Here is a 26,875-nt window from a genome sequence, read left to right on the forward strand (position 1 = left end):
TTTGCTCTCGGGGTCTTCAGCTTTTGGTGGAACCGGCGTTTTCTCACCTACTTTCTTCTTCTTGGAAGGGTTCCTCTTCCTTTTCTTAGGATTGGAACCTTCACCAATTAGAAGAACAGAACTCTTCTTAGGGGAAAATTAGATTCCGCAGTCTTCAACATGTTGTGGAGTTCAGGCAGGCTGACATCCAACTTATTCATGTGAAAGTTCACAACAAACTGCGAGAACGAACTCGGAAGCGATTGCAAGACCAAGTCTTGGCTCAGCTTCCCATCCATGGCAAAACCAAGTTGTCCAAGACGTTCAATCAAATTGATCATCTTAAGTACATGGTCATTCACAGATGTTCCCTCAGACATCCTACAACCGAACAGCTCCTTCAATATCTCATATCGAGCTGTCCTCCCTGCCACATCATACAACTCTTGTAGATGCATGAGGATAGTGTGAGCATCCATATGCTCATGTTGCTTCTGTAGCTCAATGTTCATGGAAGCTAGCATGATGCATTGAGCAACATTTGCGTCATCTATCCACCTACGATACACAACATGTTCATCATTATGTGCATCACTAGCAGGTTCAGTAGGCTTAGGTGAGTCAATCACGTATTCCAGCTTCTCAGTCCTGAGAACAATTCTCAAGTTTCGAAGCCAGTCAACATAATTAGGACCAGTCAACTTGTGAGCATCTAGTATGCTCCTGAGTGATAGTGCAGAAGACATAATGTATATTGTAAATCTGTAAATGATAAACACATAACAACACTTAGCAAATATTCGATTTCATTTTAAAACACTATATGAATCGGGTCTTTATTCATAAGTGGCTCCCACTAGTTTACCTAATTTATTCAACCCCCTACATGAAAAATTAAGCATTCATAATGCTAGTGGGAATAGGGATCCTACATTCCATTACACAACCCCGGCTGTGGCACGAAATGCCATGTAATGTTCAATAGGCATACAACTCTTGTCAATTACATCTAATGTTATTCCCTAATCAAACTTTAGCCTCTTGAATAATTGAGTCACGGCTGTGGCACGACAAACTCAATATTCTAAGTCAAGTCTAACCCAACATTCCGTACAATTGAATTAGTCCCCAAAGGCCCACGGCTGTGGCACGTAACGACCTTTAGATTCTTATTCAATGTACACATCTCTATGTAATAGACAAGTATTTCTTATTTCGAAATCAAAGCCCTCGGCTGTGGCACGAAACGACAATGATTTAAAAATAAGAACTACTTTCTATCATGTTGGAAGGCTATGACCGACACAAGCCCGTTGTGTCATTGGCCAATTACTACTTGATATTATTTAATTTTAGAGGGATTATATTACGTTACAATTATAATCATATTATAAAGAGATTCTTCCTTTTAAATTAAATATTTCAAATCAATAATCAATAATCAGATGATTCCCAGATCGGGTGGAGCATTGTCAAGAGGCGTCACTTAATAACCCTTTCTTACAGATAGAAATCTGTTGTTGACAGAATCATCCTTTCTCTCATATCGAAAATTCATATTCAATTACGTGTTTCATAAACACAAGAATCTCATGATTGTATTCATAATATTGTTATTAAGGTTATGAAACAATTTCATTATACTAGGTTGTCTAACAAACGCCTTATGTTCATTTAAGTTCACCTAAATCTATCATCGCATGATAAACTAAGCATATATCATATATATAAACATGAATAAACATCAAGGTAGGCATGTTATATCATCTAGCACATTAGTCTAAGCATTATACATCTCTATGTATCACATGAAGCATTTAAAAGCAGTTAAAACAGCTTTTAAAACACTTCTGGGAATATAATCAGTTCAAAACCTTTATATAAACTAAAATTGATCACTCCATTAGATCCGTCTCGGAAAAATGAATCCAACGGTATATTGCACGCCTAAAACGGAGTTACGAAACTCCCAGAAAATTAATTTTAATGTGGACAGTCGGGCTGGAACGCATTACAGGAACGCGTTACAAGCCCTGTAACGCATTCCGGTGATGCGTTACAACCCTTTTAACCAATTAAAAGGTGTAACGCATTTCGTGAATGCGCCACAGGGTGTAACGCATTCCCGGAATGCGCGACACCCCCACGCGCGCGCGTGCGCCACACGCGCCTGCAGCAGCCGCCGCGCCTGACAGTCTTTTTCTCAATCGCCGTGTTGTGGTCCTTCTCTGTCTTCGTCTCCGTGCATTCAACAGACAACACACAGACAATACAAACATATATATATATATATATATATATACTATATATACATATATTTATATTTATTTAATTACGAATTTTAATTGCAATAACTTCAAAAATTCATAATAAAAAATCTATACATCATAAAATTAAGAAAAAAATACCCAGACGATCTACAACACTTGTATAACCCAGATCAACATTCAAAATTATTCTGAGAAACGATTTCTCATCAGACAATATTAATCCATGATATAACTTGTAAAAATCATAATTAATTCATACAAGCACATAAAATTCTGAAATTTTTGCCACAGATCTATATGCATACAACCTAAGCTCTGATACCATTGTTGGATTTTTAATCACAGCGGAGGCATGGTAAAACACTTTTACACATACAAAATCCAAATAAAAGCATATAAATCGTGGTAAAAATATAGGGATCAATTACTAACCTTTAATATGCGATCCAAAAGCAACGATCGGAGATCCTTAACAGTTGCTCCTCAAACGTGAAGCACTCCACCGGCATCCACCAAGAAAACGACGTTAAGGAGGAGGAGGAGGTGGAGAGAATTAGGTTTTTATAAAAATTGGGGTTTTGGGTTAGAATCAAAATAGGGTTTATAATAGTATATTTATAGGCAAAATTTTCAGCTGAAATTTTCCCATAAATATTATTATTATTATCCCATTTATTATTCTCATTAATAATTAAAACACCTTTTAATTATTAATCCTTTTTCTAAACACTTTTAGAAATAATTCTCTCTCTTGATTTAATTTCCAAAAATTAAATCCTTAATTAATAATATTAAGAACTTTTCTTAATTAATTTATAATCAATTAAATCTCATTTAATCAATTATTAAATTTGCCAATTAATTATTTATTTCACAAATAAATAATTATTAGCCATTATTAATTAATTCCTCCACCATTAAATCATTCTCCTTTTATGGTGTGACCCTGTAGGTTCAATATTAAGCCGGTAGTAGAAATAAATAATAATAAAACTATTTTATCATTATTTATATAAATTCTCTAATTTATTAAATATGATTAATTAATTAATCATATTTATTCTACATCGTGAGGGATACTTCTCAGCATATCGCGACTATCCGGATAATATGAATTCACTGCTTAGAATACCAAGAACCTATTCAGTGAATAGTTACCGTACAATAAACTCCTTCTACCCTACAATGTCCCGATTAAATACTAGGCATGGATCTCGTGTCAAGCCTATCTAATTTAATCACTTGCTTACCATTTACTATGCTTAGTTCTATGCAAATTAGAAACTCCTTTCTAATTTCATTCATTCTGGCCAGAGATTCCTGAACTAGCATAAGTGGATCAGCCTTGAACATTCGCTTCCTTCACTAGAAGGGGTAGATCCTATATTGATCATACACTATCTTCGTGTACAAATTCCTATACCCAGTAGAGCCGTAATAATTGTCCCTAGAGACTAAGAACTAAACCAAAGCATAGTTCAGTGTACACAAGATGACTATGATGACCTCAAGTCTAAGGATACTTGTACAACTATCATTATGTGAACAACTGCTGACACGTGAGTGAACTCCATCAGTTGTTCAGCTGTGCGAGTCATGTTCAGTGAACTTATTCTATAATAAGCACCTACATACTCGCTATAGTGTCACCACACAAATGTCTATGAGAATAGACATCCTTCATAATGAAGCAAGCATAATATGTACCGATCTTTGCGGATTATTAATTACCAGTTAGTAATCCTATGATCAGAAACTATTTAAGTTTAGAGTTATCATCTTTTAGGTCTCACTATTATGATCTCATCATAATCCATAAAAAGCTTTACTCTAAACTATGGTATATCTTATTTAAACACTTAAATAGATAATGCTCGTAATAAAAACAAAACTAGTCTTTTATTAATATCAATGAAATCAAAATAGATTACACAGGAAGTTATTCCTAAATCCTAATACATGATTGGACTTAGGACATATTCCTTTCACCTTCCATGTAGCTTCAGAGCATTTAGTAGTTTTTGAAACCTACTAAAGATGTTAGTGAGAGACTCACTTTCTTCACTACGAAAATGCTCATATTGCTGAATCAGTAGCTGCATCTTGTTTTCTCTAACTTGCTCAGTCCCATCACAGATAATTTGTATAGTGTCCCAAACATCCTTGGCATTTTTGCAATTGATGATGTTGTCAAACATATCACCATCAACTCCATTAAACAGGATATTCAGCCTTCTTATTTTTCCCGACTTGTTCAATATCAGGATCAGACCATTCATGCCTTGGCTTGGGGACAAATGACTCATTTCCAGTTGCAGCTCTCATTGGTACATGAGGTCCTTTTTCTATGCAATCTACATAGGCCTCATCTTGAGAAAGTAAATGAAGATGCATCTTTACCTTCCAGTGATGGTAAATATCTTTATCCAGAAAAGGAATCTTGACTCCAACATCCTTCTTGTTCATCTTGCTATGTTGTTGATCTTTAAAACTCTTTGTTTATCAAGAGCTTGCTCTGATACCAATTATTAGTCCCTTAACAAATCAACAAGAATTACTTAAGGGGGGTTGAATGAAATTCTTGAAACTTTTTCTTAAATAAAATTGTTCTAACTAAAATATATATATCAGTGTGAATTAATTTGCAGAGTGCCGAATAATAACTTCAAATGAATCAAAACATAAATAATTAAAAACATAAGTCTTTAAAAACTTTCTTGTGGATTTGAATGTATCCACCAGAGATATATAATATATCGAGAGAACTCTGTGTAACAAAAAGCTCACAGCTGCTTACAAATGTTGAACAACTAAGAATAGAGAGAAATGCTAAGAATACAGCTTACAATTGTTTCTCTCCTTGGCTGCTTAGTTATTCTATTTGTTGCTTCTTGGTTTATATATCACCAAGATTACAAAGTAATAAGACAAGATAATAAAACAAAAAATATCAAGTCTAATACTATGCTACTTCATTACTCTATTCCAGCATCTTTGAATATCTTCATAATAGCATGGAAATGACAATTCTTCTTTGTTCTCGAAAACCCAGTTGAATAGGCTACCACATTCCATTTACATACACTCGACGCATGTGAATGTGTTGTCACTGTCAACGGATGTTTGAATTGATTATCCGTTGATTACATGATCATCCGTCGATGGCTTTGTTGATCATCCGTCGATAGCTTTGTTGATCATCCGTCGACAGCTATATTGATCATCCGTCGATAGCTTTGTTAATCATCTGTTGGTAGCTATTTGGCACTTGACTTCATTTTATTTATGCAGAATTACAAGACATCATCTATGTACAATTAATCAACCTATTCTGCATATCTAGTTAAAGTCAATCATGACTTATATGCTACTATAAAATCTATACAAAGGTTTATGCAGAAATGTGCTACAGACTTAATGTTACATAAGCTACTCACTCGATGGATAATAAATCTTCATCCGTTGGGATTATATTGAGTCATCCGTCGAGACTATAATCCTTATCCATCGAGTGCTACATTTTTCACTAAGTAAAATCTACCAAGGTATTTTGTTAATGAAATCATCAAGTTCACAACATATACACAACAACACATAATCACATTCATTACTTACTTATACTTAAACCCTTATCCATTTCACTTTTCTATACATCAAGAAATTCACTTATAGTAAGTCATGTAACCACGACCAATAGCATACTCATATTTAGATACTTATTATTTCAATCTTTAAGGGACCTTTATTATTAATTTTTGATTCATACGGTTTTTAGCTATTAAATGATTCATTAACATTACACTTCTTCATAAAATTCGACATGAAATATTCATACTTAGAGTAACCATATACCCAATCCAATCACTAAAAATCAAATATTCAATTTCTGAATTATTTACAACGGATTTGACATACACTATAATTAATTGTGTAGCAATTTATCATAACCAAAAATCATCTCCCAAAACCCAATGAAAATACTAAATTTTAACTCGATAAATCTAAAAATTCGCAACTATGACACGCAACTTGATTCTATCACTATCACCTACATATGCGAACTATATATACCAAATATAACCCAAAAATTTAATTCTAAATTCATGAAGTTCAACTTAAACAAATCTGAAAAAATCTAACAATCACACATGCAACTAGATGAAATTCATAATTAAATTTTTGAACTCTTCCTCATCAATTAATCACAAAAACCGAACCAAACTAAACAAATTTGAATCTAAAATTCGAATTAACAAGCATGCACATATCATCACTGAAATACAGGAACTGAATTAGGTAAAATCGGACTCAAGGAATCATCATTGTCCCCGTCGGTTCACCGGAGGCTGACCGCCGACGGCGCCAATCCCGGAGGTACCCGTTAATGGGTTTCCAGTCACGGGTTTGCCTTGTAAACTTCACAAACAAACACATAATTCAAACTTCATCATTATCTGAGTTGAAAAATCGAATTGAAAATAAACCCGAAGTGGGTTTTGTAAGAACCGAGAATCACACACAACCATACACGCATGCATACACCGTACAGTACTCAGGAAATCATAAGGAGCAAGAAATCGGTCTTAAATCGAGATTTAACCGGAAAAATGAAGAGAAATGGGGGAGAGAGTACCACAAAGGGAGATGAGAGTGAGAGTGTTCTCGAGAGAGAAGAGGGATGGGGGAGGAGAAATAAAGGAGATGAGGGGAGTATATATATATTTGGTTATCCAAGGGCAAAAGGGTAAGTTGCCCCTTTAAAATTTTCTTTTTTTCTTAAACTAAAAATGCTGAAAAAATGAGTTTGCAAATTATAAAGCTGGAATTTAACAGCTTACCAAAAATAAAATTTTATTTTTAAAATGTAAAGACTGAAATTATCTATCTTCCCATATTTTTAGAATAATTTTTTTAGCGTACGGATTATTTTATATGAATTTTGCAAGATAGCGCACAAAATATAAATAATCATTTTAAAAATAATTTTAAAATTATCAAAACCTCAAAATAATTCCAACTCTTATTTTTAAAAGTCTCCAGGACTATTCCCGAGATAATAAAACAATCTTCCTAATTTAAACATACTTTACTGATCTTAGAAAAATATTTACTAGTCAAATAAATCTCATTTTACACATAATAATTCATGTAAAAATATTTAAAAATCCTATAATCACACCAGCAATTACGTAAATGTCAAATAACATATAGTCACGTATCTTAATCAATCAAATCTCAATTCTGTAAATTTTCTCGCTTAAATTTTATTATAATTACTTCTAGCATTTACCGACCAATCGATAATTCAAATAATAATACAACTTCACATACTCTTAACCAAATAATCATATAAAAATATAAGACCCTTTACATCATATATTTTTAGATATTCCGCTTAAATTCTTTTCCCAATCATATTATCAATTCCACATTCCATTTAATCAACAATTATGGGTCGCGTCCCAACTGACGGCCCGACTGACACTTCAACTCGATTATTAATCGCATTTCATATCTTAAGCCATATACTGACTCTTCAAACTGGAACAATATATTTTTAGATATTCTTTCACTAATTCACATAAATTGTACATAATTCATATAATTTATTTTTTATTTACATAATATAATTAGCGAAATTCCAAGTCCTCACATCCTTCCCCCCTTAAAAGGATTCTGTCCTGGAATCTTACCAAAGTAAACAAATGAGGGGATACTTTTCAAGCATTTCACTTTCAAGTTCCCGGGTCGATTCTTTAACCCTAGGATTTCTTCACAAAAATCTTACTAATGGCTTTATTTTATTTCTAAGCGTCTTCTCTTTCCGATCTAATATCTGAACTTGTTGTTCGACATAAGACACATTGTTAAGTGGCATTTATATCCACTTATAACGCTTCGTAAAGTTTTGAATTGGTTTTTTGTACTCAAGTTATTTGTGTTTTTGATGTATTTTGTAGTGTTTTTGCATTTCAGTCATAATTGGAGGAAGGATGAGGTTTAGCATTGTTTTGATGCTAAATTGGTGTTAGAAAGGGCCTTGGATGTTCGTGTGTTGATCGCCATCAGAAACCAGCAAATAAAACAAAGCGATTCATTTTTTTCCATAAGTTGAGCACGCTCGCGCTGTGTTAATGCGCGCCCGCGCTGTGTTAGCGTGCGCCCGCGCCGGTTTGTCAGAGATTTAGCGCGCCCGCGTTGGGATAGCGCGCGGTCGCGCCATGCCGAATTCTGAGAATTCTGTTGGAAGTAGAAGATGGATTTTCTGGGCTTCTGGATTGATTGGGCTGCTATATAAAGACTATCTAAAGACGTTTTTAGAACTGAGTCTAAGGAGAAGACGGCGAGAAGACCTAGGAGCACAAATATGATAAAGGAGAAGAAAAGCTTGTTTATACTTGTGATTCTTTAATTGAGTTATAATCTTGGATGCTAGTTTTCTTGTTTGTTGAACCTATTAATCTTGTTTAACGTACTTTGGTTTTTATTCAGTTCATAAAGACTTAGTTTATTATAACATGCTTTCATCACAACCCACGGTGATTATGAGTTCGGTTATGGGCTAATCGTTATCGTGGGGTTCTAACGGATTTACTTATAGATTTTAATAGTTAATTTGTTTCGATACCTTAGTGTGTTGTGATTGTATGATATCCTAGTATTGGTTGTGCTTATTCCTCTTATGAGTATCGCGAACTTATAAGATAGCGTGTTAATCTATATTGAAACAAAAGTGAATATAGGGGTTTAGATTTTGCCATGCTAGCATAGGTTCATGTATTTGATATGCATGATTCGTAGGTAATTTTAACCATCTTACTTGCCCTATGTAATCATGATAGATAACTTACACATTAAACCGATAACACCCTCCAAATCCGGGGTACAGATTTGGGGCATTATTAACACTAACTACTTACTGAACCTGTACAAGAATAAAATAAATAAATAATTACGCCGAACTACTACTACTCAGGATCTTTTCAAGGTTAAGGATTGAAAACAAGAACGATAAACCAACTTTATTAAAACCATTCTAAACCAACTATCTCAAGAACTCTCTTTATTACAAACCATTATTCTATTCAAGTTTTAAACTAAACATCTTTTATTCAATTTACACTATCACTTATCCTACTACACCTGCTCTGGCTATTCGAAGCTCTCTTCTGGGATAGGGGCAAACACTCTTGGAATTAGAGGGTCCCGCGGCTTGACCCGCTTCTTGACTACTCGGGTTTTGATGGGTTTTATTCTCAACCTTAAATGAAAAACAAGGTGAACAACAATAAAAGGGGGTGAGCCAAAATTGCTCAACAAGCCTGCAATAATTTATATATATATAGCATAAAGAGAGAAAAATAAATGAAGTGGTAATCTGCTGGTTTGAACAATCATCTGTATCTGTAAAGAATAATAATTGTCATAACTGGCGAGTGCCAAATGAACGAGACTTGAAACAAGAAGCAACATATGCACTATAACCTGCTGATCAGTCTGGATACAATACGGATCTATACCCAACTACATAGACCCAACCAACATATGGGGTACCCAAGCAATTATGGCCTAATAATCAAGGGTCCGGTTCATACCCGACCCGTATCGTAATCATCCACTCCATAGCTTAGCATCCGAACCAATCAGTATGCTTTCGATATATCCCAACATCAGGATATATCAGAGTATATGTAAATAAGGGTATAAGTATTGGAATATGAATAGAGGATTTAATGAATTAGAAGAAATCAAGAATCAAAATGAAATAAAACAAGGATCAATAATTGTGTATCAGTGTTTGTGAACAAGAATTATCAAGATGTAATTGTCATGGGAAGTTGGAAGTAATTCACTATTCTGAAATTATAATAGGGGAAAAACTTGCTTGGTGCGCACTTCACCTCGTATAGTTCACAGACTTCTTTCTCCTACTTGATTCGCCTTATTGATACTAAATCTATCAAGGAAATATATTTGTTTAGATGACTTACTTCATACGCAATCTTAGGTTGATACCACGTAGCCTTAATCGTCTACCCATATGATTCTATCTGACTCGCATATAATTATATTACACATAGAGTTCACATAATCACGTAAATCACATAGCACATAAAGCACATAATTAATTTTAGACTTATAATTATTTTTAGAATCGATACTAGACTTATATTAGTATTAACAAACACTATCTGGCTCGATTCCTAATTTTTCAGGATTTATTAGACTCTTATTATCACTAATAGGGTCTACAAGCACATAATTATCATAATCCGACTCGCTTTCGAAAGAAATTATGATTTATAATTATTTTTAATAGAATCGGGTCATTTTTCTGAGTCTAAGGATCTTCGTTTCACTCAAATCGGATAAACGGTTTAATCATTACGCAATAAACAAGATTTAATTAATTATAAATCAATTATAATTAATTAATCATAATTAATTAAACCTTAATTATATTTTTATATAATTATTTAAGAATTATTATATTTTAAAATAATTATTCCCTAATTTTTATTATTAATTACAATTAATTATAAATTATCTGATTAAATCGATTATTTATAATTAATTAATCGATAAATCCCTACGCATAACTATTACGAAACTGATCACGCAATTAACTGAATCGATACCCGTACGCCAATTTCCCAATTCTCGAAACACAACTCGAATAACTATGAGTTACTCACATTAATTGATTAATTATCGAATCACTAATCGAATTATTCAATCTTAATAATTTAATCTTATTTATTAAATAATTAATTAATTATTAAGTAATAAATAATTAAATAAATAATTAGATAAATAAATAAATAAATAAATAATTATAATTTCAAATTTCTAAATTAATAAAATAAATTAGAAATTATTTACAAAATATTTCAGATTTTAAATCTGATTTTTATTTGATTTTTCTGATTTACAAAACTATTTTTCTGATTTATAAAATAAAAGTAATTAATTAAGAATTACAAAAATAGATTTCAGGAAATTGAGTTGGGGTTTGATGGATTGAAACCGGGTCAAAATTTACAGAAAACGGGTCTTCAAGAATCTGAGCGGGTCGGGTTTGTAGGTGACCAGAAACTGGGGAAGACGACCGGAATCAGCCGCCGTTCGGAGAACATTTCTGGCAACGTCGCCAGCGTACCATTTCGAAGCCATATCAATCGATTTCGGTTGGAATCGATTCGTAACATTCCCAGGAACTCGTCCAAATCGTCAACAACATCAACCCACCACTCCTTCGATTCCTCCGGCCAAAACGAGGCCAGAAACCGGCCACAACCGCCGGGTTCCGGTGAGAATCTCAGTCCCCCTCAAAACGTAACCAAAACGATCGGTTTATATCTCAAAACGATTCTCTAAATATCCAGAATCATTTTCAATAGTTAAAATCAATCAATAACACACAAAATTTCAAGAAAAACGAAATCAAAAACACTAAAAACTAAGAACTCGTTCTTAGTCTTCCAGGGGTTATACAATCAAAATAGATATATGAAATTACTCCTAAACTCGAGATAAAGCTATTTGAAACACCAAAATAATCAAATGATTCCTAAATTAAAAATCCCTAAAATCGAGTATAAACCCTAAAACACAAATTGAAAATCGAATCAACCAAATCAAAAATTGATGATATCAACGGATAGTAGAGATCACAAGCTTCAATTTGACTACTTACAAGAAAGATTTGAGCAACAGAATCACGTTCAAATCGAAGCTTTAATTCTTACCCTGTTCTTCACCCACAATTGAATTTCTTGATTTTTCTGAATTTTTAATAATTAACTTATTAATAATTAATAATAATCCAGCTATTTATACTAGCTAAAATAAAACCCATAAATAAAATTAAGGGTCCAATTATACATCTAATAAAATTATTTGGCCCCAATTTTTATAATTTTTGGGTATTAATTATAAATTTTTAAATATTCAATAATTACAAAATATATGCCAAAAATTCCCAAAAATTATGAATTATACAAAAATGCAAAGAAAAATGATGTTTGATAATTTCATGATCATATAATAATAAAAATATGATTTTTGTGGGGCTTTTGACACCCGAAGGGGTCTGAAAAAGTCGTTTTTCCCAAAAAGGTAAATTTGTAAAACGTCTAGATGTTTAGAATATCGATGTGGTATAGGCCATACTTGGCAAAATAGGGCCAATGATTTTGTTTGAAATATGGGCTTTTAAAACACTGTTTGAGCTGTACAGATTTTGATATAAAACATATAATTTATAATAAAACACTCGATAAATACTCAAAACACATTCTGATCAAAACAGACAACACGTAGCACATAGCAATTAGGGTTTTATGACTCAACACACTTAATCACATAATAGTTCACATAAATCACCTTTATTAGAATATAATACAAGCATAATTTCTCGGTCGTTACATTCTCCTCCCCCTTAATAGGATTATGTCCTCAGAATCACGCTATGAAAATAATTGAGGGTACTTTTATAACATCTCACTTTCAAGCTCCCAGGTTGACTCTTTAACCACAGGATTTCTCCACAAGACTCTTACTAATGGTATAGACTTATTTCTTAATACTCTCTCTTGCCGATCTAAAATTCTTACCGGCTGTTCTACATATGACAAATCTGCTTGAAGCTTTATCGGCTTATATTCTATTACATGCCTTGCATCAAGGCTATACTTCTTAAGCATTGACACATGAAATACATTATGAATATGCTGCATATGGGGTGGTAAAGCAAACTCGTATGCAACTTTTCCGACTCTCTTTAGAATTTCAAATGGACCGACGTATCGGGGCTTTAGCTTGCCTTTATTGCCAAACCTAGCAATCCCTTCCATGGTGATATCTTTAGCAATACATATTACCCTTCTTGATAGTCCACATCCCTTCTGGTTGGATCTTCATATTTGTGTTGTCGATTCTATGCTGCTTCAAGTCACTTTCGAATAAGCTCTACTTTTTCCTTGGTCTGTTGAGTCAGTTCTGGACCTAGAATTTTGCGCTCTCCAACTTCATCCCAACATGTAGGTGATCTGCATTTTCTTCCATATAAGGCTTCATAAGGTGGCATTCCGATGCTCGCATGGTAGATATTGTTGTATGAGAATTCTACTAGCGGTAAATGCTTGTCCCAACTGCCTTTAAAGTCTATCGCACATACACGTAACATATCTTCAATTGTCTGGATAGTCCTTTCACTTTGCCCGTCCATCTGAGGATGATAAGCAGTGCTCATGTTTAGCATAGTCCCTAGAAATTCCTGGAATTGTCTCCAAAATCTTGAATTAAATTGTGGATCCCGATCCGATACAATGGATACCGACACTCCATGGTGCATCACAATTTCCTTGAGATATAGGTGTACTAACTTGTTAAGCGAAAACCTTTTGTTGATTGGAAGGAAATATGCTGACTTTGTTAACCTGTCAATGATAACCCAAATCGCATCGTGATGTTCTCTGGTCCTTAGAAGTCCCACTACGAAATCCATAGCTAAGTGCTCCTATTTCCATTCTAGAATATCTAGTGGTTGTAGTAATTCGCTCGGGCGTTGATGTTTAACTTTGACTCTTTGGTACATATAACACTTACTGAACCATTCTGCTATCTCTTTCTTCATATTTGGCCACCAAAAGTTTTCCTTCAAATTTCTATACATCTTGGTGCTTCCGGGATGAATTGAATATCTTGAGCTGTGAGCGTCTTGCAAAATTTCTGCCTTCAATTCCGGCACATTAGGTATCCAAATTCTCAAAGAAACTCAAAAAATTCCCTTATCGTCTTTTTGGCTGGTAATTTCCTCTCCTGACAAATTGTCGATTTCGTGATTCATTACCTCTTCCTGACATTTTCTTATCTTTTCCAATAATTCTGGTTGAAAAGTCATGGCGTAGATCATTTCAGTGGAGCTTTCTGGAACATGAACTTCAATTTCTAATTTATCGAATTTTTCTGATCAATTCCTCTGAAGATGTTAACAGATTCAATCTTTCCTTTCGACTCAACGTATCTGCTACGACATTCGCTTTACCTGGATATAGTTGATTGATACATCGTAATATTTAATTAGCTCTAGCCAAGGTCGTTGTCTCATGTTGAGTTCTTTCTGCGTGAAAATATACTTCCAGCTTTTATGATCCGTGTAAATTTCACATCTTTCGCGGTAAAGGTAATGTCTCCAAAGTTTCAGTGCGAAAACAATTGCTGCTAATTCCAGATCATGCGTCGGATATTTTTGCTTATGAGGCTCTAGTTGTCTAGAAGCGTATGCAATTACGTTGCCATGCTACATCAAAACACATCCAAGTCCTCGATAGGAAGCGTCGCTGTAAATGACAAAATCTCCTTGATCATCAGGTAATACAAGTACAGGTGCGGTTACGAGTCGGTTTTTCAATTCTTGCAAACTTTCTTCGCATTTCTCATTCCATTCAAACTTTTCTTTCTTCCGGGTCAACTTGGTCAATGGCGTGGCTATCTTTGCAAAATCTTTAACAAATCTTCTATAATAACGGGCCAATCCCAAGAAACTTCTGACTTCTGTCGGAGTCTTCAGTCTTTCCCAATTTAAAATAGCTTCAATCTTCGCTGGATCGACTTGAATTCCTTCAACACTGAGGATGTGACCTAGAAATTGCACTTCCTTTAGCCAAAATTCGCATTTTGAAAACTTCGCATAAAGTCGTTCCTTCCTCAATATCTCCAATGTCATTCTCAGGTGCTCTGTATATTCTTCTTCAGTCTTCGAGTAGATCAAGATGTCGTCAATAAATACAATTATAAATTTATCCAAATACTTCTTGAACACTCGGTTCATCAAATCCATAAATGCTATAGGTGCATTAGTCAGTCCAAACGCCATTACAAGAAATTCATAGTGTCCGTATCTCGTTCGGAACACAGTCTTTGGAATATCTTCTGCCTTGATCTTTAATTGATGGTAACCCGACCTTAAATCGATTTTTGAAAACCATACCTCTCCTTTCAGTTGATCAAATAAGTCATCGATTTGGGGAAAAAGGTATTTGTTCTTGATAGTTAACTTGTTCAGCTCACGATAGTCGATACATAGTCGCATGCTACCGTTCTTCTTCTTCACGAACAACACCGGTGCACCCTATGAGGATACACCGGGCCTTATGATTCCTCTATCGAGAAAATCATGCAATTGCTTTGCTAACTCTTTCATTTCAACAAACGCCATTCAATACAGAGCTTTTGAAATTGGTTCAGTTCCTGGTGCCAAATCAATGGTGAACTCGATTTCTCGATTCATAGGTAGTCCTGGAAGTTCATCTGGAAAAATATCGGGAAACTCACAAACTACAGGAATATCTTCGATCTTCGGACTTTCTTTGTCCGTATTCAAGACATAGGCTAAATAAACTTGACATCCTTGACGCAATAATCGCTTCGTTTGCATCATCATTAAGAATCTCTACTTTTGTTTTTCGCCTTTAAACGTTACCGTTGCATTCTCCTCGGTTCGTAAATTCACCTTCTTATTTGCACAATGGATCTGTGCATTATTACTGGCTAACCAATTCATTCCTAAAATAACATCAAATTCTCCTAACTTGAAAGGTATCAAGTCAACTGAGAAATGATGTCCCGCTATTTCAATATCACAGCTTGGACACACTCGATCTACCGTAATCTGATAATCTTTGGCTAACTTTATGATTAATGTTTCGTCTAACCGTTGGATTTTATAATATAGCTTAGGAATAAATTCTTCAGAAATAAAAGGCCTCGTAGCTCCAGAATCAATCAGTACTTGTGCATTTACAGAATTCACAAGAAGCATACCTACAACCATGTTCGGACTCTACACAGCTTCTTTCATCGACATGTTAAAAGTCCTTGCCCTGGGCTTGTTAGATATATTTGAGATGTCATGTCTAATATGATTCATGTTTAGTTTTCAGATCTTAACAAACATGTCATATCAGGACTTACTGGAATCAGGACTTACTGGAATCAGGACTTACTGGAAGTCAGAACTTAATATCAGAACATAAGGTCATATCAGAACTTAAGTGCGAAAAGACTTTCATATAAGGAAGGAAGCTGATTTACAGTAGAAGATCGAGACTAAAACAAAAGAATATATGCATGGAAAGAGTTAGAAGACTGGAAGACTTGTAGAAGATATCTGATTTATATATTTTAGGAGATAGAGTTATATTCCATATCAATTAGAAGTTATCTTGTAACTGTGTACTATATAAACATAGACTTTGGCTTTACACTATATGTGTTATCATTATCGAGAAGATTATACATTGTAACCTAGCAGCTCTTAGTGATATTTGTTCATCACTGAGAGAGAACAACTGTTCTTATTTTAACATAATTTATTCAATATACTTGATCTTTGTTACATACTTGTGTTAAATCGATTTGATTGTATAAACACTGTATTCAGCCCCCTTCTACAGTGTTGTGTGACCTAATAATTGGTATCAGAGCTTATCTGTTAACACACATACAGTAAAGATCCAAACAATCATGACTGAAGAAGCACAAACTCCAACCAAGATCACCAAAATTGAAAAAACTCAAAAGACTCAAACCCACAGTCGATATGAGACTATTAGGGTTCCCATACTGAGACCTTCTGAGTATCCCATATGGAAAGTGAAGATGGATATTTTTCTGGAAGCTACAGATCCAGAATACCTTGACAGAATTAATGAAGGACCACATAAGCCTACCAAGCTCTCTGTTGTAGTTGTTGATCAACCAGCAAAGACCATACCAAAGGAGAAAGGTGAGTACACAGCTGAAGACATCTCATCTATTCCCAAGGATGCAAAGGTAAGGCATTTGCTGCATAGTGCCATTGATAATGTCATGTCAAACAGGGTAATACATTGCAAGATTGGGATTTGAAGTCTACTACTATAAGCGACAATTATGACCTTACTGAAACTACTCCTGATGAAATTTATGGTATGCTCAAGACTTATGAACTTGAGATGGATCAAAGGAGCAAGAGGCATTGAAGAAAGTCAAGGAAAATTGCTCTTAAGGCTGAGGAGGAATCTTCTAAAATGGCTGCCTCAAAAATGGGCAAAGGAAAGGCTCTCATCATAAAGTCTGATTCAGAGTCATCATATACTGATGATGATGATTCAGAAATTGAAAGCTTATCTGAAATGGATGCTGATGAAGAGATGATGAAATTGTGTGCTCTTATGGTGAAGGGTATCACAAAAATAGCCTACAGGAAACTCATAAAGGGAAAGAAGTTTTCCAGGAAAGGTGTAAGTTCTGATAAGAAAGGGTTCAAAAAGTCTGAAGGCAAGGGAGGAAAGTCTGACAGAGCAGACAACTCAAATGTCAAATGCTACAATTGTGGTGAAAGAGGCCACATATCTCCTGAATGCAATAAAAGGAAAAAGTGACAAAGGCAAGGTACTTGTCACAAAGAAGAAAAGCTGGACAGACTCTTCAAATTCTGAAGATGAGGTGAACTATGCCTTGATGGCAAATGCTGATAGCAACCCTGAAACTGCTGAATTGAAGGTACCTCAAACAACTTATGCTTTTCATACTGATGATATTACTGAGTTGAGATTATATCTTAAAACCATGTTTATTAGTTATAGAGATCAGACTTTAACATGTGAAAGATTTACATCTGAACCTCCAACCACTACACAACTAACCAGTTCTCAACCACAACCACAACCTACCATCAGGACATATTTCAAACCAACATAATCATCACAACCTCAACCATCAGCACATACCATCAAACCTTCACCTTCCAGGCCAAAGAGGATAAAGTATGTTCCTCAGCCTCCACAAAAGAGAAGGAAAATGATTCTCAGGGATGAATCTGATAGTAGGAGTGAGAGAAGAAGTTCCAGTGAAGATTGAATCTCATCTAATTGACCCTGTTGAGAAGCTTGATTTGCCAGGACCTCAGAGATTTGGGCCTGTTGATTCTCTTGAGCTTTCTATCAGAAATAGGTCTGATAAAACTCTTTTTATCAAGCTTGGTCTCCATATCCAGCTTTTCAGCCTTTTCTATAAGTTTGTCAACCTTTTCATGAGTAGCACAGTGTAGATCATGAAGATTCTTGGTAGACAGAGCTGTGACTTTGAGTTGTGTCTTGAAATCAACATTAGTGAGCAACTCATCAGCTTTGCCAATATGGTATGTCAGTACATTGGAGCTTGGAATGAAATCAGTGTCATTCCACTTCTTGGTCCACTCCACAACTCTATGAGTATCTTCCCAAGGAATAAGAGCAGCTTGCTCAACAAACTTCTCAATTAGTGCCTCCTTTCCTAGAATGGGAGCAGGAGTATCAACAGAAACACTGTCTTCTGAACTTGAGAAAGACTCATTATCTTCTGACAGTACTAGAGTGTGGGAAGTAACTGGAGATTCTGAAACAATTTCATCTAAATTATGATCTTCAGGTTCTTGATCCAGAATTGGTGTAGATGGTATATCAGCATCAATATTTGAGATTGGAGAATGAGTTGGAGATGTCTGAGCTATTGTAGGAGCTTCCAGATAAAGAATAGTAGTAATGTGCAGCCTTTTGATGTCAATTTCAGGACTTAAGCCTGAATCTTCAACTGTAATATCTTCATGAAGAGGAGAGACTGGAGGTATAACCACTGTATCAGGAATAGTGTCTTTGTCTTTAGCTGGAGGTGGCAGAGATTCAATGATAATTGGCTCTTTTGAGATCAGAGATTCCTGATCTCCTTCCTCAGCTTCAGTTGTATCTTCAGATGTAGGTTTAGCATTATACCCCTTTGCCCTTATTTTCTTCAATCTCCTTGTCAGTAAAGGAGTTGCTTTACCAGCATCATAACTTACAGTTCTCTTTCTTTTCAAGTAATCAGAATCTTGAGCTGCAGTTTCTTTCTAAGAAGTGACATTCTCAGCTTCAATTGTCACAGGGTCTGATGCATGAGAACAAAAACTAAACAGATTTAGAGAAAGAACCTGAAACCATTCTAAGTTTATTTACCATTCTTGTAAAACTAGCTTCACATAGTGGTTTTGTGAAGATATCTGCTAGTTGTTAATCTATTGGAACAAAATACAATTCTACTGTACCTTCCATCACATGTTCCCTTATGAAATGGTACCTTATGCTGATGTGCTTTGTCATTGAGTGTTGAACTGGATTACCTGTCATAGTAATAGCACTTTGATTATCACAGTAAATAGGTATTTTAGAAAATTCTAACCCATAATCCAGTATTTGATTCTTCATCCAAAGAATCTGTGCACTACAGCTTCCTGCAGCAATATATTCTGCTTCTGCAGTTGATGTGGAAATTGATTTCTATTTCTTGCTAAACCAAGAAACCAATCTGCCTCCAAGAAATTGGAAGCTTCCAATCTTACAACTGGTGCAAATGTTTCATCATAATCAATACCCTTCTGTTGAGAGTAGCCTTTAGCAACCAACCTTGCTTTGTTTCATGTAATTATGCCATCACTGTCAGTTTTGTTTCTGAATACCCACTTTGTGCCAATAACTGATCTGTTCTTTGGTCTTGGCACTAGGGTCCAGACTTTATTTCTTTCAAATTCTTTTAACTCTTCCTACATTGCTTGCACCCAATCAGCATCTTGAAGAGTTTCTTCCACTTTCTTTGGTTCATTCTGAGATAGAAAAGAATGATAGAGACATTCATTTGATGTTGCAGTTCTAGTTCTGACACCTGCTTAAAGATCTCCAATTATTAAGTCAGGTGTATGTGATTTGGTCCACTTCCTTACAGATGGAAGTTGATTTCTAGAACTGGATCCTCCCTTATGATCCATGTTGTCTCCATCAGCATTTTCTGATGCTCCCCCTGTAGTTATGCTCTCTGAGACTTCAGAATTTTAGTTAGATCCTTCAGGATTTGAAGAATCAGAGTTTCCAGAATTATCAGAATTTGGCTCATCAGAACTTGAAGAGCCAGTGACAGGTTCTGATGCTTCTTGAGAGTCTTGAGTTGTGGTAGGATATTCAGCTTGCTCCCCCTGGACAGGTGCATTTTCCTTTGGATTTGTTACCACAGTTTCAATGACATCAGAACTTAACCCATCAGAACTTACAGGATCAGAGTTTAAGTCATCAGAATTTACAGAATCAGAGTTTTAAATCTTCATTTTCAAATCTCAGCTGATCATGATCATTGAAATCTTCAAGTCCGGTAATCTTCTTATAATCAAAAGATACATTGATAGATTCCATGATAACCCTTGTTCTTAAATTGTAGACTCTGAAGGCTTTTGTGGAAAGTGGATATCCAACAAAAATTCCTTCATCAGCTTTTAGATCAAATTTTGATAGTTGTTCAGGATGAGTCTTAAGAACAAAACACTTACATCCAAATACATGAAAGTATTTCAGATTTGGCTTCTTTTTCTTCACCATCTCATATGGTGTTTTTCCATGCTTGTTTATGAGTGTCGCATTCTGTGTAAAACAAGCAGTCTGCACAGCTTTAGCCCAAAAGTTGGTTGGTAGCTTTGCTTCATCAAGCATAGTTCGTGCAGCTCAATGAGAGTCCTGTTCTTCCTTTCTATAACTCCATTTTTCTGTGGAGTTCCAGTTGCAGAAAATTCTTGTTTGATTCCATGCTCTTTGCAGAACTCTTCCATGATTGAATTCTTGAACTCAGTGCCATTATCACTTCTTATAATTTTGACAAAATATTTGACCAACTTATCCAGCTATCTGACATGATCAGTTAGAGTAGATGCAGTTTCATTCTTCTTGTGCAAGAAATACACCCAAGTGTACCTTGTGAACTCATCCACTATAACCATAGCATATTTCTTCTTTGCAATCGATATGACATTGACTGGACCAAATAGATCAACCTGTAGTAGGTAATACGGATCAAGAATTGAGGATTCAGTTTTGCTCTTGAAAGAAGATTTTCTTTGTTTTGCCTTTTGACACGAATCACAAAGGCCATCAGGAGAAAATACCGATTTTGGCAGACCTCTCACAAGATCTTTCTTTAAAAGCTCATTTATATTCTTGAAATTTAAATAAGAGAGTCTTTTGTGCCAATTCCAGCTTTCTTCAATTGATGTTCTACTCAATAGACATATTGCAGAACCATCAAAACTTGTTGAAAGTCTGGCTTCATAAATGTTACCATGCCTATAACCTTTCAGAACCACTTTGCTTGTAGATTTTCTTACAACTTCACAGTGTTCTTTAAAGAAATCCACATGATAACCACTGTCACAGATTTGACTCACACTTAGCAGATTATGTTTAAGTCCTGAGAAAAGAGCTACTGATTCAATGATGACATTCCCAAGATTTATATTGCCATATCCCAGAGTTTTTCTCATGTTGCCATCTCCATAAGAAACTCCTGGGCCAGCTTTCTCCACAAAGTCTGATAGTAGGGCTTTATTTCCAGTCATATGTCCTGGACATCCACTGTCCAACACTAGGATATTTTTCCTGTTGCCCTGCAATTACAAAGACCACTAATGGTTAGTTTTAAGGACCCAGACTTGCTTGAATCCTTTGGCCTTTTTAAGTTTGTTAGCATTTGTAGCAGATTTAATTTCAGAGTTTATGCTAACATGTTGTATATCAGAACTTATATCAGACTTTGCATCAGATTTTACACTAGAAGGAATTAAAGTAACTTTCTTCAAAGAAGGTTTTATTTGATAATAATCATAGTACAAACTATGATATTCCTTACAAGTTTAAATGGAATGACATAAACTACCACAATGAAAACAAGGATTTTGTGGCTTAAACCTAACAAACTGACTCTTAACTCCTGATCTAGGAGATAAAGAGTTTATATCTTTATTTTTCCTGTAAAAAGAAGCAAGATGGTTAGAGTTTCCACAGTTATAACATTTCTTTCTAGGAGCATTAAGAACAGGCATATAATTATTGCTTTTGTTCACACCTTCCTTTCAATTCCTATATTTTCTAGCTTCTTTTACCTTGTTGACATTCCTAATCTCTTTCAGCTCATGCTTAAGTTGCTTCTTTGTCATTAAGCCTATGTTTACTTGAGTTGGTTTTTCCTGTTCTAATTTGTCAAAAGTTGACTTCTCCTTAACTTCTGTCACAGACTCTTTCATCTTTTCAGAATCAGACTTTACAGTTTTATCTACAAACTTAACAGGATTTACCTTAGGCTTAGCAGTCTGTTTAACAACTGGCTCAATTTGTTCAGTTCCGTTTTCACTTTTATCATCTCCATAACCTAAGCCCTCTTTCCAGTTTCCACTACTTAATAAATTCTGAGTTGATCTTCCAGAGTTAGTCCAAGTTCTGATAATCTCTCTTTCTTTTTTTAAGTCAGCTTTTAGAGATTCATTCATTGTTAACACTTCATCTCTAACATATAAAGAATCATCTTTTTCTTTCTTAGTTTGATGAAGAACAACTAACTCCTTTTCTAAATAATCATTTCTCTTTTTATAAGCAGAATTTTCAGATGTTAATCTTTCACATGTTAAAATCTGATCTCTAACTCCTACTATCAGATGATGCCAAAAAGGGGGAGAAGATAGTTAAGTCCAAATGCTCTAATGATCAAACACTGAAGAAGAAAGATGATGAAGCTGATAACCAGAGAAACCCTAGCAAGGGTAGAGGTCAAGTTCAAAGTAAAGGGCAGAGCAGCAAGGTTTCTTCAAGGAAACTAATTACTGAAGCAAGTAAATCTTCTACTAAAAAAAAGACAAGTTCTGAAGCTGCTCAATACTCAAACTCAAAATCTGATAGCAAGTACTAAAACTCAAAATCTGATATCAAGTTCTGATGAGCAAAGTGTGATGACAAAGCCTGATGTTCTGATACAAGGTGAAAGTCAAGATTCTCAAAAGTTCATGCAAACTCTGAAGCTCAAGGGGAAGCAGACTACAGTCTACTACAAGGATCCCAAGATTCAGACACCTGGTGAGGAAATTTCTAGAAGATTATTTCTGAAGCATAATCCAGGAATAGATTTAGAAAATCTCAAGGAGGAAGAAGCTAGATTTAAAGCTGAAAAGAAAATTCTAAAGCCAAAAGCTTCTGTTGCAAAGAAACCTCCAAGGCCTAAGGTAAAAAGCATTATGATCAAGGAGAAGTCACATACTAAGGCATCAAAGTCCAAGACTAGATCACAAACTGAGATTGATACCAAAGACAAAGGGAAAGGAAAAGTTGATGAACCAACCAAGCCACTGGAGATGAAAATTCCTCAAATTCTGATAAAGTCGGTGTGTAAAATGGTTCAAGTTACTGATGATAATCTTGCTGAAGATAAAGATGTTCTAACTCTGAAAAGAAATAATATTTCTGAAGAATCAAAGACAACCTCTGGCAAGGTTCAAGTTGTTTAGAGTAAAGAACTGCAAGCTACAACAGAAACAACAAGTTCTGATAAAGTCATCAAGAAGTCAACCTCTGACAGTGCTCAAGTTGATTTAGACAAGATGGAAGTAGCTGATAAAAAGAAACTTCTGTGGAAAAATATCAAACCATCATATCCAAAGAAAAGCCAATTGCTGTCTACTTTCATGACTATTGGGTTAAATGCTAGAGAACTAAGAGACATGGCTGGGCTAGGTTATGATGAAGCTAAGATCAAAACAGGAGTTGAAGTTGCTACTAGAGATCCATTTCTGTTGACTGACAAACCTCTTGAAGATGTTACACAGAAACACCTTGATAAGGTTGTCTCTGTTCAAGTGGTACTGGATGCTCATGACAAGCACAATGTTAAGGAAAATATGATTCTATTTCTTTAAGATGGAAGGACATATCAAATGCCAGAGTCAGATGTGTTAAACAAATCACTGAAAGAACTTCCACTACGCCATAGATTAGATTCCGCAACCGTTCATACTAGGGTTGCAAACAAAAGTGTAATAATAGCCTTCTAAACCCATGTCTATCGCAACCCTTATTTTTTAATGTTGCGGTATAGTCAAAATGTGTTACCAAAATGACATAGATGATTAAAGATGATTTTTTAATTTAACTAATTAATTATTAACATTAGATATAATAATTGAAATATATTTTTAATTTATTTTTAGAAGTTAATAATATTAGTTACGTGATTTATAAAACTTAACAAATCATTATATATATGTATATTATATATCATTTTAAAATATTTATATATTATTTTTTATAATCTCGTAATTAAATATTTGAAATAATATTTATAAAAAAAAGAGAAATTAATAATTTAAATTTGAGAAAAACCAAGTTGGGATGGGCTGTGTTTTTATGAACAGTGAAATGGGGCTGGGCTGATAGTGAAATGGGCTGGGCTGTGATTAAAATTGTGGGCGGGAGTTCAATTTTTGGACAAGCGGGGAGTTGAAATTGGTTATAGGCAGTTTTTAGACAAATTTCACAAAACAGAAACTTCACAAATTTCACTCAACAAAATCGCACTCTCTCACAAATCGCACTCTCTCACAAATCTCGCACTCTCTCACAAATCTCAAAAATCTTACAATTGGAGTTCATCTCTGGCTTCAATTGGAGTTCGATATTACGACGTGGATTTGGGCTTTTTCGAGGTTTTATTACTAGGGTTCCAGTTTGGGGATTCTACAATTAGAGTTGAAGTTTGGGGGTTTCGATCGATTTGAACTACTGCATTCTTATTTCATCAGGTATTATTCATAAACCGAGCATTTATTTTTATTTCAAATTAGGGTTTCGAGTTGTGTTTATTGAATTAGAAGTGTATGTATTCAAGTATGTTTATGTGTATATTATGTGTATTGAAGAATGAATGCTCCTCTCTCTCTCTCTCCCTCCCTCTCTCTCTCTCTCTCTCCCTCCTTCCCCTCTCTCTGTATAAATGTCTGCATTTATATTAGTTTGCGTGTATAAATAGTAAATACTCTTGTAAATGTCTGCATTTATATTAATTTGCGTGTATGAATATTATTTATATTAGTGAGCTCCGAGGCTACATTTTTAGTAAATACTCTTGTAATAATCACACAATCACATTTTGGTAAATGTCTTGAAGTATTGCACGTTATTGATGCACGTTATTGAATATCGATAAAAAAAACTGTAGTGATGGAAGGCTAAATTGAACTTCCAAAGTTCAGCGAATGATATATCAGAGGGATAAGGTCTTTTTTGCGGAATGCATTTTCTAGATACTTTGTAGGTGATGAAATCACATGCCCCTGCAAAAACTGTGATAATCAAAGGTGGCATCGTGAGGATGTGATTTTTGATCATCTCATCTACAGTGGTCCATCTCCACTATTAGTGAACTGGATTTTTGAGATTTCCAATATAGAAAATGTAAATATGGAGTTTGATGAGGGCGTATATTTCGGAGATAATTTAGGTGAAATGTTGCACCGTACGCACAACTGTTAAGACAAGGGTAGGGGTTCTGGTAAACCAAATGAAACAGCTAGGAATCTTTATCACCTTATTGAAGATGGATAGCAGCCTCTGTTAAGACAAGGGTAGGGGTTCTGGTAAATACTAGGTTTTATCATTAGGCTTTATACCTTGAAATGTGTACACGGGATTACCGAGTCTGCATTCATTGATTTATTAGAGCTGATTAAAGAGGTGTTTCCAGAAGCACACATCCCTCTTTCATTTAAGGCCGCGAAAAATGTCATTAAAGACTTAGGCCTAGATTACCAAAAAATACACGCGTGTCCCAACAATTGCATGTTGTTTTGGGGAGAAAATGAGAAGGAAGAAGTCTACAAAGCTTGCAATGCCTCTAGGTGGATTGTAGTGGAAAATAAAGATACAAGTGACGGCATTCCGGAGCAGTTGATGCACAAAGTTCCGGCAAAAGTAATGCGTTACTTTCCACTTAAGCCGAGGCTCCAAAGGCTGTTTATGTGCAAGGAATATGCAGAACTTATGACTTGGCATTCCTCGCGACGGAAAAAAGATGGCAAACTGAGGCATTCGGCAGATGCCGAGGCCTGGAAGATGATGGATGCCAAATTCCCTCATTTTGCGGAAGACGATAGAAATGTCAGATTAGGTCTAACATCTGATGGGTTTAGTCCATATCGTACAATGAGTACAACTCATAGTACGTGGCCGATTGTGTTTGTAAATTATAATCTCCCACCTTGGTTATGCATGAAGCCGGAAAACTTGATACTCTCAACAATTATCTCCGGTCTAGAATCTCCAAAAAATAGTATTGATGTTTTTATGCAGCCCCTTATCGCTGAGTTGAAAGATTTATGGGATAAAGGCATAAAAACATATGATGCTTTAGCTGGAGAAAATTTTAATCTACGTGCAAGTATTTTATGGACCATTAGCAATTTTTCGGGGTATGCAATGCTATCCGGTTGGAGCACAAAGGGCTATTTGGGTTGTCTGGTATGCCACTACGAGACTTCTTCTTCATATTTAAAACATAGTAAGAAAGTGTGCTACATGAACCATAGGAAATTTTTAGAGCCGAACCACAAGTGGAGGTTTGATAAAAAGAGGTTCAATGGTGAAATTGAAATGGGAATGAGTCCGTCAATTTTATCGGGGCTAGAGGTTGAAGAATTATTAACCGGTTTTCAGAACCAGTTCGGGGCTGCTAAACACAAGAAAAAGGGAAGGAAGAAGAAAGGGGAAAAA

This window comes from Apium graveolens, chromosome 8, assembly GCF_009905375.1.
Source record: "Apium graveolens cultivar Ventura chromosome 8, ASM990537v1, whole genome shotgun sequence".
Classification (NCBI taxonomy): domain Eukaryota; kingdom Viridiplantae; phylum Streptophyta; class Magnoliopsida; order Apiales; family Apiaceae; genus Apium; species Apium graveolens.